The sequence below is a fragment of the Felis catus genome, chromosome A1, assembly GCF_018350175.1.
Source record: "Felis catus isolate Fca126 chromosome A1, F.catus_Fca126_mat1.0, whole genome shotgun sequence".
NCBI lineage: Eukaryota > Metazoa > Chordata > Mammalia > Carnivora > Felidae > Felis > Felis catus.
Genome location: NC_058368.1, coordinates 140,798,779 through 140,812,557, shown reverse-complemented (window position 1 = coordinate 140,812,557; position 13,779 = coordinate 140,798,779). Strand labels below are relative to the sequence as shown.

Sequence of the window (13,779 nt, the reverse complement as noted above, 5' to 3'; positions counted from 1 at the left end):
AAGCCTCTGAGCTCGCCTCCCCGGAGACGGATGAGTTTCAGTGAAACCCGAGCGTCTCCGCGCACCTGCGCGAGGCCCCGCCCCGGGGCCGGAACGCGGGGCTCGGCCCCGCCCCTTCGGACGTCCGACGCGCGGGTCAGGCCCCACGCAGTCTTGCCAGGAGCCCGGGCGCCCACCTACGCGCTGCAGGTGCGAGAGCTGCTGTTGGGGAGGGTGCGGGAGCCGCCCGCGGGCGGGGCTGGGAGGGTGAAGTAGCTGTATTGGAATGCAAAGTCCGGAACGCTCGGACCTCGAGTTCTTTTAGACCTGGCCACGCCTAAAACTACCATTACCCTTTAATTACTCCTGGGGAGCCAGGGTCCGGTCTCCTTCCCTCCCCTTTGCTAAATGGAAAAAAGCCACGGTCTGAGGTCTCTGACTTTGTCGTCAGTTATTGGTAGAAGCTTCTCAGCGTAGCGGGCACTAAGGGATAAGGGGTGAGTTTTTAATCTGCAGAGACAACATGGATGGCTTCGGTCACCAACAAAGCGGTGGGGAGCAGGAAGGGGTCCCGCCAGAGGGTCAGGGATCTGGAATTGGGTTTCCGGCTCTGCTGTTAACTAGCTGTGACCTCGAAAAAAACCTCTTCACGCCCTTCTAGGCCCATTTTCTCGTCTGTGAGGTGATAGTTGGAAGAGCTGCTTTAGTGCCTAGAGCTAACGATTTGGAACATTATCTAATTTAACCCCGACAACAAGCTGCGCATTAAGTATGTTTATTATTCCCATTTTACAGCTGAGGAAATGGAGTTTAGAAAGGCTGGATAAATTGCCCACAAGTACGCAGTTTATAGGTACAGTTTGTAAACGCACGCCACATTTAATCTCCAGTCTACCACCGCCACTTTCCATTAATCACTGCACTGTAAATGCCACATCAGAGTCTCCCCTGCATTGGGAGCTAGTAGTCCAAAGAAATAAAAAAGCTGATAGAGGGGGTGGGGAGAAAAGGAGTGAGACTTTGGGGATGGGTGCACAAGGGCCAGCATCATACTGGTAATACTTTCTTATATTTTTTACTTGCTTTGAAAAGGTAAAATAAAGTTTAAAGCTACCAGCTAAACTTTCGGGTAATGGAGGAGCAGAAAAGAGAAACATTAGTGTTGTCCTCAGATGTTTGAAGGATTAGCTCATAGAAGAGGCTTAGACAGGTTTTGAGTAGCTCCAGTGGGAGGCTGGTTTTGGCTCAATATAGAAAGATTTCTAACAAGTCCCGCTGGTACCGTCCTGAGAGCCTCCTGCTGAGGTTAAGGGCCACATCACTGCCTGACTTGCACCAAAGGACCAGGCCATGAGTGGAGTATGCTGGAGTGCGGAGTTCCCTCCTAGGCTGAGGGGCCAGATTAGGTGAGTCCACATAGCCTCTTGAGGGGTTTGAGCCCCGAGAATCCTTTCTCCTTAGAAGACTAAATAAAGTCTGATGAATCAGTTGTCGGTGATTATTATGAATTTTTCAAGAACCATGAACCAAATGGCCACAGACCTGTGAGTTTCTAGGATGGAGCTTATAAATGATCAGGGCCCTGTGCAGCCTCTAACTGAACCCACCATGGGGCCAATTAACAGAACTAATGTGGATTCCAGATCATTCAGGCAGACAAAATTGTGTAAAATGTCATCTTAGCCAGTTGTCTCAAGCATATCCCCAATACAACATTTCCCCAAAGTTACCTACATGGATGGTTAGCTTTCTGCCTCTTCCCTCTGTCCTGGCAGAGGATCTTGTAGGAGTAGGAAAATAAATGGTTGAAAACGAAGAGAAGCAAATGGTCCTGAACATGCCATGAGAATGGAATAATTGGTCCCTGAATAACAGAAACAGACTGGACTGCCCCTCAACACACACAGAGCCAAGAATGGCCAGGGAAAGCTGTCCAGAATTCTTTGTAATGACTGCCTTTCAGCAGCGCATCTCTAAGGAATCTCACATTGTTGTCTCCAGTTCTTTGGGGAATGTGCAAAAAGCTTAACCTTGAAATCATGTAACTCTGTGGACACATTCCAGTTTCTCCCCTTGCTAACATTGGTGTGTCGTTAGAGAAAAATAACTTACCCTCTTTAAGCTTTAGGTTCCTTACCTATAAAATGGAGTTAATACTTTTTTAGTTTCAAGGTTCCTGAGGATTGGGGCGCCGGGGTGGCTCAGTCAGTTAAGTGTCTCATGACTCCAGGATAACAACCCCAGCTGGATGCTCCACCGACTGAGCCACCCAGGCCAGGTGCCCTCCTGTGATTTGTTTTTTGATGTTGATGACTTCTTTGCCCTGAAGGGCTTAGGGTGTAGTATGGTGCTGTGGAAGAGTACAGAGATGATAGGCACAGCCAGTTCCAGATAGACTGGCTGCCAAAGATTGGGAACTGTGTGCAGTTTCCCACACACTACAATTCTAAGGAAAATAAAGTAGGAAACGGGATATTGAGGGACATTGAGGGAGAAACCATTTTCATTCAGTCAGTTCTACAATCACTTATCAAACTCATCAAACTCTTCCTGGAGAAGCAAAGATCTAGTCCTTGCCCTCTTGGGTCCTGGCCAAATATAAATGGTGAGGGACGCCTGGGTGGCTCAGTCGGTTAAGCGTCCGACTTCGGCTCAGGTCGTGATCTCACATGTGAGTTCGAGTGAGCACTGCATCTGCCTCTCTGCTGTCAGCACGGAACTGGCTTCAGATCCTCTGTCCCCCTCTCTTTGCCCCTCCCCTCCACACTAGCACTCTCTCAAAGATAAGTAAATATTTTTAAAAAATTTAAATATATAAGTGGCAAAAAAAGTCCCATTCATTCACTCCTTCATTCAGCAAACACTCTAGACAAGGCTAGCAGTGACCTTCACGTGGTGAATCCTTTGCTCAAATGTGTATTCACATTACTTAACCTAACTGTGAAATTTGACTCAGTTGAGTTCTCTCTCCTTGAATGCTATATTCACTTGGCCTCCAGGACCACTCTTGTCTTGATTCTCCTCCTACTCACTGGCAACTCCTAAGGAGTTGGTTCTTTGATTCTCACCTTCCTGAATTCTGCACTCTGGAGTGCCCCTGATTTTGTCCTTGGGCTTCTTTTCAATATACACTCATTTCCTTTGGTGATCTAATCCAGTCCTGTGGTTTTAAATACCATCTCTATGCCGACCACTCCCACATCTGTAATTCTAGCCCAGTTTTCTCCATTCCACACACATAACATATGCCTCCAGCTACTCAACACCTCCACTTTAATGTGACTACAGATATATCAGGCAGGCATAAGTCCCAATCTAAATTCCACATCTACCTTGCCCCTGTTAGAGTTTTTTCATCTCCTTAAATTGCAACTCCATTCTTTCAGTTGCTCAGATCAAAAATGTTGGAGTCGTCCTTGACTTCTTTCTCATGTTCCACATCTGATCTGTCAACAAATCATACCTTGAAAATACATCCAAAATTGCATTCAAGTTATTTTGTTACTTAGATTATTACAATAGCCTTGTAACTCGTCGCCCTCTTTTTGTCTCCAACCCTCCACACAGTCCTCTCTCAATATAGTGGTCAGAGTGAACCTGTTCAAATGTGCATCAGATCAGATCACTTCCTTATTTAAAATACTGAAGTAGCTCCCCACTTCCCTCTGAGTACAAACCAAAGTCTGTCAAAAGTGTATACATCCTGCTTTCCTCCCCCCTACACACACACACACACACACACACACACACACACACACACACACACCCTTTTACTTCATCTCTTTTATTTCCCTTGCTCATTCTGCTCCAGCCGTGCCTGGAATACTTTTCCCTCAAACACCTACATAGCTTCAGTCCTTACTTCTTTCAGGTATTTGCTACAACTCTACTCAGTGGGGCCTTCTAAGAACTCCTTATTTAAAATTATACTCCTTGGGGGCACCTGGGTGGCTGAGTTCGTTAAGCGTCAGACTCTTGATTTTGGCTCAGGTCATGGTCTCACAGTTGTGTGGTTTCCAGAGAGCCCTACATCGGGCTCTGCACTGACACTGTGCTTGGGATTCTCTCCTCCCCCCAACCCCGATCCTCCCTTATTCACACTCTGTCTCTCAAAATAAGTAAATAAACTTGAAAAAATAAATAAATAAAATAAAATTATACTCCGGGTGCCTGGGTGGCTTAGTCAATTAAGCGTCTGACTCTTGATTTCCACTCAGGTCATGATTTCACGGTTCATGAGACTGAGCCTCCCATGAGGATTCTCTCTCTCCCCCTCTCTCTCTGCTCCTACCCTGCTCACGTACTCTCTTTCAAAATAAATGGATAAACATGAAATGAAATGAAATGAAATGAAATGAAATGAAATGAAATGAAATGAAGTGAAATCAAACTCCCACCCTATACTCCCCATCCTCCTCTCCTACTTTACCTCTATAGCATATATCACCAGTATTGATAATCTACATGTATTTACTTACTATCTAGTTCCCCCACTGCAATGCAAGCTCTGTGACTACAGAGGTTTTTTGTTTTGTTTTGTTTTGTTTTTACATTTTAGCTTGTGGAATTGTTTAAGATTTAGGAAGTAACATCACCTGGACTTGGCAGGTGCCTCTTACACACACGTCTATAATGTCAAATAATTGTTTCAGTCCCAGTTTAAAGCACTCCTTAGAATACAGGGAGGCAAATGTCTAACCTTTAAAATGTAGAGGACAGGGATTTTTATCTGTTTTGTCTACTGCTGTGTTCCCAGTGCCAGAATAGGGTCTAGCATACAGAAGAGACTCGACATATACTTCTGAATGAGTGAATTTTCATATGCTGTACACCTACTATCATTTTGCTAAAATTGAGAATTGCAAAGGTCAGTATCTCTGCTTCTGTTGAGCTGATGGTCCAGTGTGAAGAGAGATGCATAATTAAGTCAAGCATTGGGGGTGGGAGTAGCGGTAAGTGATGCATGGTTGAATCACAGAAAGAATGACTCCTCCCTGGGGAAATCCGAAGAGGCTTTTTAAAAGAGGGGGCATCTGAAGAGGGCCTTGAAGCATGAAGAGTTCACCAAGTAGTATTTAAGATAAGCCCAGCTCCTATAGTAGATAATAAATCTCTGAATTTTAGTGATGCCCTGCAATAGATGTTTATTTCTTACTTAAAGCCAAATCCGAGGCTAAGTTTGGTGGGAACCTCTCTTCCAAGTGGGGATAAATGAGCTGGACTTGTCCCTCCTTGGGACTCTGTCATCTTCAGTTGAAGGTTTCCAACGTCACTACAGAAGGAAATGTGAAGGGTGTGCGCATAAGGTTTCCACAGCCCTGCTCTGAAAGTGGTGCACAATCATTGTTACTATATTCCGCCGACCAGAATTCAGTCATGTAGCCACAGCCCACTGCAAAAGAAGGCTGTGTGCCCCGAAGGAAGAGAAAAGGAGCTCAGCAGACCGCTAACAATCTCTGTTATTCCAGGTATAATGAAAATGTGGCGGGTTTGGGGAACACTGTGGTGGGAAACCGGTGTATGTGAAGGAAAGTGGTTAGCGATAAAGCTAAAAAGGTAGCCAGGACTCATCTGTGAAGGACTTGTGTTTCCTGTGAAAAAGACTCTGAACTTTTTCAGCGGCGAGGCCGCTGAAGACTGAACCATCCATTCTCAATCCTATTTTTGTAACACTGAGATGGGGGTGGGAGGGAGGGAGGGCCTTTCTGGGACCAAAAGAAAAGAATAAATCTGGTTGGAGTTGTAGACGGACGAAGTAAGCAAAGGAAAATGGGAAGAGAAGAGGGATGAACTCCCGCCTAAGTGAGCAACCCAGCCCCGCCAATCAACTGTTCCCATCTTTTTATTTATTTATTTTTTAATTTAAAAAAAAAATTTTTTTTTAACATTTATTTATTTTTGAGAGACAGAGAGAGACTGAGCATGAGCAGGGGAGAGGCAGAGAGAGAGAAGGAGACACAGAATCTGAAGCAGGCTGCAGGCTCTGAGCAAGCTGTCAGCACAGAGCCTGATGCGGGACTCGAACTCACAAACTGTGAGATCATGACCTGAGCTGAGTCGGACGCTCAACCGACTGAGCCACCCAGGCGCCCCTGTTCCCATCTTTTTAATCACCATGTAGCATAATGACAGTTTCCACTCCTCACCCTCATCACGTGCCTATTTCATTAAGTAATCTCAGGTACAGGTGCCATCATTGACTCTTCATGCAGTATAGGGTACCAGTCCTGCTCCCCACAGCATCATCTTTTTAGAACAGTAAGACTGTGGCTGTATTTCCCATGACATCACACTCCTCTCAGGGATGCGTCGTCCAGTCACTTTCAGGCCTCTTTGACGTTCTCCACAACTTCTGTCCTTTAAAAATTTCCCCAACTGTTTGAATGGCAGAAACTGAGAAAGATCTAAAAAAACCCAAACAAACTTGAACCCAAAGATCATACGCCTAGACAGCAGTTGGTCACTAATGTCTGAAATTATTATCATTTGAAATGACTTCCTTGGGTCCAGGATATCGCTGGGGAGCTGAATGGTCTCCATTACCATTCCAGTCTTCAGTTACCATCCAGACCCCTCTGCTCCATTGGTGACAAGCTGAGCTATGCTGGAGGAGTGAGGCATCCCGCGGCCTCCTCTCTCTCATACCAGGGGGCTTCTAAGGTCCCCTCCACCTCTCATTTATAAGTTGAAGTAAACAACCTCACGTGAATCGAAAGCATACAGAGCAAGGCCTTTTGGGCCCAAACCCAGTGTGGGGCAGGGGTGGCCCGGCTTACCAGAGGACAACAGGCGGTACCAAAGGCAGAATTTGCCACCCTGCGCCTCTCCAGAGACTTCCAGTGTCGGAAGGGAGGCAGAGCTCACTTGGTTTAACCACCAGAAGTGAAAACCACCAGTCCCATTTCAAAGAAGGCAATTTGCTGACTTTTCTTGTAAAATCAGTCACAACATCCTCTTTAGATGAGTAGCAAAAAAAAAAAAAAAAAGACATTTCAATCCCAGAATACATTTTCCAATTTAGTTACTCATAGACTAGTTGTTCCCCCTTCTCTGTTTATTTTCTTGACCACAAGCCCTACCCACCACTTGCCATGGTTCCTGGGCAGTTCATTCTTAGAGTCTCATCTAAAAAAGAAAGGTTTCTCTTTTGTGATTCCAAATGGAACACATGCTTATTAAGTTATTATAAAAAAGACTAGGAAATAGAAAACAGAAGGGAAGGGAGAGAGGAAGGAAGGATTCAGAGAAAACTACTCTTTTTTATTTAAAACAAATTTTTTTTTAATGTTTATTTATTTTTGAGACAGAGAGCATGAGCAGTGGAGGGTCAGAGAGAGAGGGAGACACAGAATCTGAAGCAGGCTCCAGGCTCTGAGCTGTCAGCACAGAGCCCGATGCGGGGCTCGAACTCACGGACCGTGAGATCATGACCTGAGCCGAAGTTGGATACTCAACGAACTGAGCCACCTAGATGCTCCCAGAGAAAACTACTCTTAACAGTTTGATAGCTTTCTATTTCAAGCTATCTTTTTAAAAATCAGATTGAGATTATATTGCTTAACTGTTTTATTACTTAGTTTTCCTCACTGGAGAACAGTGAACATTTCCCCAGCTGGTTAAATATTCTTCCATAGTGTCATATAAAATTACTGCAGAGGGGCCCCTGGGGGGCTCAGTCAGTTAAGCATCCGACTTCAGCTCAGGTCATGATCTCACGGTTTGTGAGTTCGAGCCCCGCGTCAGGTTCTGTGCTGACAGCTCGGAGCCTGGAGCCTGCTTTGAATTCTGTGCCTCCCTCTCTCTCTGCCCCTCCCCTGCTCATGCTCTGTCTGTTTCTCTCTCTCTCAAAAATAAATAAATATTAAAAAATTTTTTTTTAATTACTACAGGATATTTCATCTTCTTGTAGATCTTTATTTGACCTGCTGAATAGCCAGATTATTTCAGGTTTTTACTGTGTTTTAGGTAACATAGAGATAAACATACCTTAATAAATACACCTCTTTCTGTAGTCTCCGACTGGTTTTTTTTTAGGAAAAAAATATTTTTAAAGAGGAGTGTGTTTGACACATCAAAAATTGCTTATTTTAAAAGCTTTTAGGGGTTCCTGGGTGGCTCAATAGGTTAAGTGTCCGACTTCGGCTCAAGTCATGATCTCCAAGTTCATGAATTCGAGCCCTATGTCAGGCTCTGTGCTGACAGCTCAGAGCCTGGATCCTGCCTCAGATTCTGTGTCTCCCTCTCTCTCTGCCCCTCCACTGCTCATGCTCTAGCTCTGTTTCTCTCTCTCTCTCAAAAATAAACATCAAAAGGAATGAAAAGCTTTCAATGATTACTATCAAAGTGCCCATCAGAAACAAAGCACTAATTTATAGTCCCATCAGCAGTGTCTGAGTGTGTCTATCTCCTCACATCTTTACCAGCATGGGTGTTACTGTTTTGTTTTGTTTTTTAAAGTAAGCTCTCTGCCCAACATGGGGCTTAAACTCATGACCCTGAGATCAAGAGTCACCTGCTCTACCCACTGAGCCATCCACGTGCTCTGGGTGTTACCATTTAAAAAAATCTTTACTGGGACACCTGGGTGGCTCAGTTGGTTGAGTGTATGACTTCTGCTCAGGTCATGATCTCCAGTTTGTGAGTTCGAGCCCCACATTGAGCTCACCGCTGTCAGCACAGAGCCTGCTTCGGATACTCTGTCCCCCTCTTTCTCTGCCTCTCCCCCACTCACACTCTCTCTCAAAAATAAACATTTAAAAATAAAATTAAAAATTAAAAAATCTTTACTGATTTGGTAATTCTGCCTTACTATTAATATTTACTTACTCGGGCTACAGAGTAGGAAAAAAGGTTTTTTCATGGTGGTGAGAAGAACCTAAGAGGTGGGGAGCTGTGAATTCTAAAGCATAATCTAAGCATAAAATCAGTATATATCTGCATAAGTATTATGCAGATCTTTTCTTAGCAGAGTTGCTTTAGGTTGGTGGATATATTGCTGGAGTAGGGTACCTGCTTCAGAGTCCATTGTACTTACCAGTTATAGGACAGTTAGCCAACAGTGAGACCTCTCAATCTCCAGTTTACGTGAAATGGTGATAGGAACCCTCAAGCTGTGCAAACCATAGGTTGGTTGTGACAACGAAATAATAAAATGTGCCCAGAAGTCCTTTGGAGACCATGAAAGCGCTCTATATATATACAGGGGATTCTTACTGCTGTGACTGACCACAGTGAATGATCATATTACAGCTGATCTTAAATGTATCATACTGTTGGGGCACCTGGATGGCACAGCCAGTTAAGCGTCCGACTCTTGCTCTTGGCCCAGGTCGTGATCTCACGGTTTGTGAGCCCCACATCAGAGCCCCACATCAGAGCCTGCTTGGGATTCTGTCTCTTCTACCTTCTCCCCCCACCCCACACCTGCATGCCGCTGCTTGTGCATGCTCAAGATAAATAGATAAAATTTATCTATTTGTGCTGCTTGTGCTCTCTCAAAATAAATAGATAAAATTTTAAAAATTAAAAAAAAAAGGGTTATATTGTTTTTAGACAAATGATCCCATAATCCCTGGCCAGCTAAAAGTATTCCCTCTGCAACCCAGCAGGATTAGACCTGCATCCTGGAGATCTGACAGACTATTCTGGGGGAGAGGGAGAGTGCTCAGAGCCACCTCCTAACAACCCAGGAGCTCACAGTTTCACAAAGTAATTTGCCTGTGTGAAACAGATGCACTTCAAAAAGCAGTCGGGCATGTCAGAGGAGGAACTGAAGACCAGCATGCACTCTCAATCCTGGGCCCTGAAAGCTATTTATCATTAGTGTCAGAGAAAAAGCCCCACCAAGGTCTTGGGAGGGAAGGTCTGGAGACAAGCTGTGGTCCTCAAACAGGGCCAGATTTGACGTTTCCCTCAAGTGGCTCTGTCTCTAGGGGCCTCCATGGACCCTTCTCTTATCCAGACTCCATTGCCCCATTGCTCCTTCAATCAGAAATGTCTCCTGCCTTTGAAGAGATATGTGATAAGAAGGAAAGGTCTAGACCAGGGAATCCAAGAGGCCTGGGTTAAATCTTGGCTCTGTCAGTTGGTCACCCTGGGACTCTGTTCCTCATCTTTAAAATTAATACGACCTACCTTACAAGAACCTTGCTTGTATTCATTCAAAGGACTAGAAGGCCTGGCCACTGGGACGCCTCAGAGGTGCTTTGGGCTTGGTAGGGGGTGGTAGGAGGCTGTCGTGCGCCTGGAATGCCTGGGGAAACTGCAGAGAATAAAAAAGGCCTGTGACAGGCTGGTAAGGAGAGGAGGAGGTTTAGGACGTTAGGATTTGATATGAAGGATAAGCCGGGACCGCGCAGGCGCAGAGATTAGAGTTACGGCCGCGGCCGGTTCCGGGCAGTTGAAGCCCAGCTCTGGAAACCTGGAGGAGGGGGGTCGGGGAAATCTTGGGAGGAAGGGTGGGGCAATAACTCCCAGCTGCTCGGGCCGGCTACGGACACTAGCTCCATCCTGCTGTTTACCATTTGTGAGCTTTCATTAGCATTTGAAGGAAGCGCCTGCAGAATGCCCACAGAGCCTTTAGAGCCACACAAAGGCTGGCCAGCTGGGTGTGGGGGCAGGGAGGGTAATGGCTCTGACGTCAGCCTGATTTCTGTCCTGACTACTGGACTCCACCAGAAGCGACGGGCCAGAATCGGTTTCTGTCCCAGCGGAAGCTAAAATCTATTGTATTTCCAAAACTCCCCAGGGTCTCAGCTACCTCTTTTATGGGTCCAGTATAGAAATAGGAAGTATAGTGATATTGAAAAGAAAAAGATATTGTAATAGGAAAAGGTAACATGTTCAAATTATTAACTCACTTAATTTCACGGTTTCTTATGAAATAGAGACTAGTATTGCCTTTGTGTTAAAAATAACATGTTTCAGAAGCACATTCAGAAACAAATGCCAAACTCACAACCTTACAATGGCTGTATTCCTTGTACCACCACAATATGCTTGTGTTACCAGAAGCTTTCTGAAGTTTTGCACTCTTATAAGAAATTTGGTGTTGATTTCTTGCGGGGGTAGGGGGGTGGGGGCTGGATCTGGCCATTTTTGGCAGTGGAGCCCAAGGATGGCAAGCAGCGGTGTCCAGGGATTCAGGTCTTGGTTCTCGAAGGTCCTGCATCTGAGACTATCTTGTCCTCTTCCTCGGAGAGGGAGAAACAGAGTGGAAGAATGTGGAGTTTAAAGCACAGAGATGCAGCTTTGTCCTGCCAACTCAAAGCTCCTTTACTCTGAAATGAGACTCACTTTAGAACTGCAAATGACTCACCCAGCAGTGAGGGATCTTAGCTTCTGACAAGCAAACTGTGGCTTTGAAGACCCTTTGGGATCCAGCTGTGTCCTGCCACGAATACCTCCTGGGGTTGTGGTTGGGTTGAAGGAGATCAGGACTGCAGATGGGCTTGGAAAAGCAGAAAGTACTGTAGGAACAACACTCAGTTTTATAGCGAAAGTGTTGAGTTCTGAATAAGTTGTAGGCCACTGAACCAGTCCACAGACGAGACAAGATTTTGCAAGGAGTCTCTTCCATTGGCCAGGGTAGACATAGTCTTGGTCTAGAACTGCTTCTCCTCTTAAAATCTGATTTCCAATCTCTCTCTACTCCTCTCCCCTTCTCCCCACCCCCTACCCCATACATTGACTGGGCCTTCTCTTGGGTGTGGTCCTGTGCCACATTTAGCCAAGGTCACTATAAGCTGCATGGTCGAAGAGAAAAATAAATCTGTGCCCCTAACAGTAAAGCCTGAGAGGGCAGAGTAAAAGCATGAAAGGCAAGGCGAGATAAGGATGCCATGTAAGAGCCCAAAGGAGACGTCTGTGAAGAGGAGGATGGGGGAGAGGCTCAAGGTATAATACACTGCAGAAGTGCCCGATGCAAATTGCTTATTGCTTGGTGAGCAGCAGTCTCTCCAGCCAGCCTTCGAAGCTGCCCCTGGCTTGTCACATGCTACAATCTCTCCTTCCAGGATGAGTCATTTCCATTTCCAAAGCAACTTGTTTTTCTGAATAACTGCTAGACAAAATAATCTGAGAGGCAGCATTGGTTCAGAGCTAGGATTCCCAGGCAAAACTGCTTGGGTTTGAATCTTGACTTTGCCACTTAGGAGTTCTGTGACCTTGGGCAAGATAATGAACTTCTCTGTGCCTGAGTTTTAGTTTTCTGTAAAGCAGGGGTAATAGTAATAGCACCTGGTTCTTACATTATGGTACAAATGTTTATTTTTTTATTTTTGAGAAACAGAGCATGAGCAGGGGAGAGGGACAGAAGGAAAGAGAATCTTAAGTAGGCTCCATGCTCAACGCAAAGCCCGACATGGAGCTCGATCCCATTTCATGACCTGAGCTGAAATCAAGAGTGGGATGCTCAACCAACTGAACCACCCAGGCACCCCAGGTGTTAATCTTTGTAAAGTGCTCAGAACATGTCCTGGCACATAGTTTCTTTAAAGTTTCTTTTTTTCGGTGTGGAGCGGGGGGGTGTCTGGTGGCTCAGTCCGTTGGGCATCCGACTTTGGCTCAGGTCATGATCTCACAGTTTGTGGGTTCAAGCCCCATGTCGGGCTCTGTGCTGACAGCTCGGAGCCTGGAGCCTGCTTTGGATTCTGTGTCTCCCTGTCTCTCTGCTCCTCCCCGACTCATACCATCTCTCTCTGTCTCTCAAAAATAAAACATTAAAAAAAAATTTTTTAGGGGTGCCTGGGTGGCTCAGTTGGTTGAACATCCGACTTCAGCTCAGGTCATGATCTCATGGTCTGTGAGTTCGAGCCCCGCATCGGACTCTGTGCTGACCGCTCAGAGCCTGGAGCCTGCTTCAGATTCTGTGTCCCTCTCTCGCTCTGCTCCTCCCCCGCTCATGCTCTCTCTCTCTCTCTCAAGAATAAATAAAACATTAAAAAAATTTTTTTTAAATAAAAATTTTTTTTAAAGTTTATTTTTTTTAGTGTTATTTTATTTTTGAGAGATAGAGAGCATGAGTGGAAGAGGGCAGGGTCAGAGGCTGCACTGACAGCAGCGAGCCTGATTCAGGGCTCGAACCCACAAACCATGAGACTATGACCTGAGCTTGGATGCTCAATAGACTGAGCCACCCAGGCACCCAGTTTCTTTAACGTTTCTTTAAAATTAAATTTAAAATTATATATATATATATATATAGATATATATGTGTGTGTGTGTGTGTGTGTGTGTGTGTGTGTGTGTGTATATATATATATATATATATATATATATATTACTTTGTTAATAAATCTCCCTGACTAGATATAAGCTCTGAGAACAGGGGCCCTGTCTGAGTTTGCTTATACAGTATACCCAGTGATCAGCCAGCACAGTATATGGTAAGCACTCAACTCTTTGGACAAAGAGAACCTCCCGAACCATTCCTAGACTTGAGCTACAGAAAAGGGGGACTGGAGTCCTAGCTCCTCTTACCCAAGAAGTAAAGCTGAAGTAACCCCAAGAGCTATGCTGTGACACAGTTCCCTGTTCTCAGACACTTGGACTTCTCCTTGTCTTTACCACACAGGAAGTGCGGCCAAGATCTTGTCTGACTGAAGGAAGCACTTGGTTTCTGAGTCAGGTGTGGCTGTCCAGGTTCAGGTGTGGGACAAGTAGTGTTAGTTGCCTTGTCCATGGTCTTTCATGTTCCCCTGATGAAAGAACAATCAGAAGCCCAGACAGTCCTGTAGCTTGTGGGCAGAGGCCCAGCCTCCCTCCCCTACTTCATGGCACCTGGACCTTTCTTCAGAAGTT

General features: G+C 45.4%; 1 long non-coding RNA gene across 1 annotated transcript; it reads right to left on the bottom strand.

Moving 5' to 3' along the window:
• Positions 1-5,972: 5,972 nt before the first annotated feature.
• On the bottom strand, positions 5,973-11,648 carry LOC123386737. The gene is made up of 3 exons (XR_006601109.1): positions 10,500-11,648; positions 10,114-10,240; positions 5,973-6,383 (listed from the first exon to the last, which is right to left on the bottom strand). It is a non-coding gene; the product is annotated as an uncharacterized LOC123386737 (long non-coding RNA).
• Positions 11,649-13,779: the final 2,131 nt, after the last annotated feature.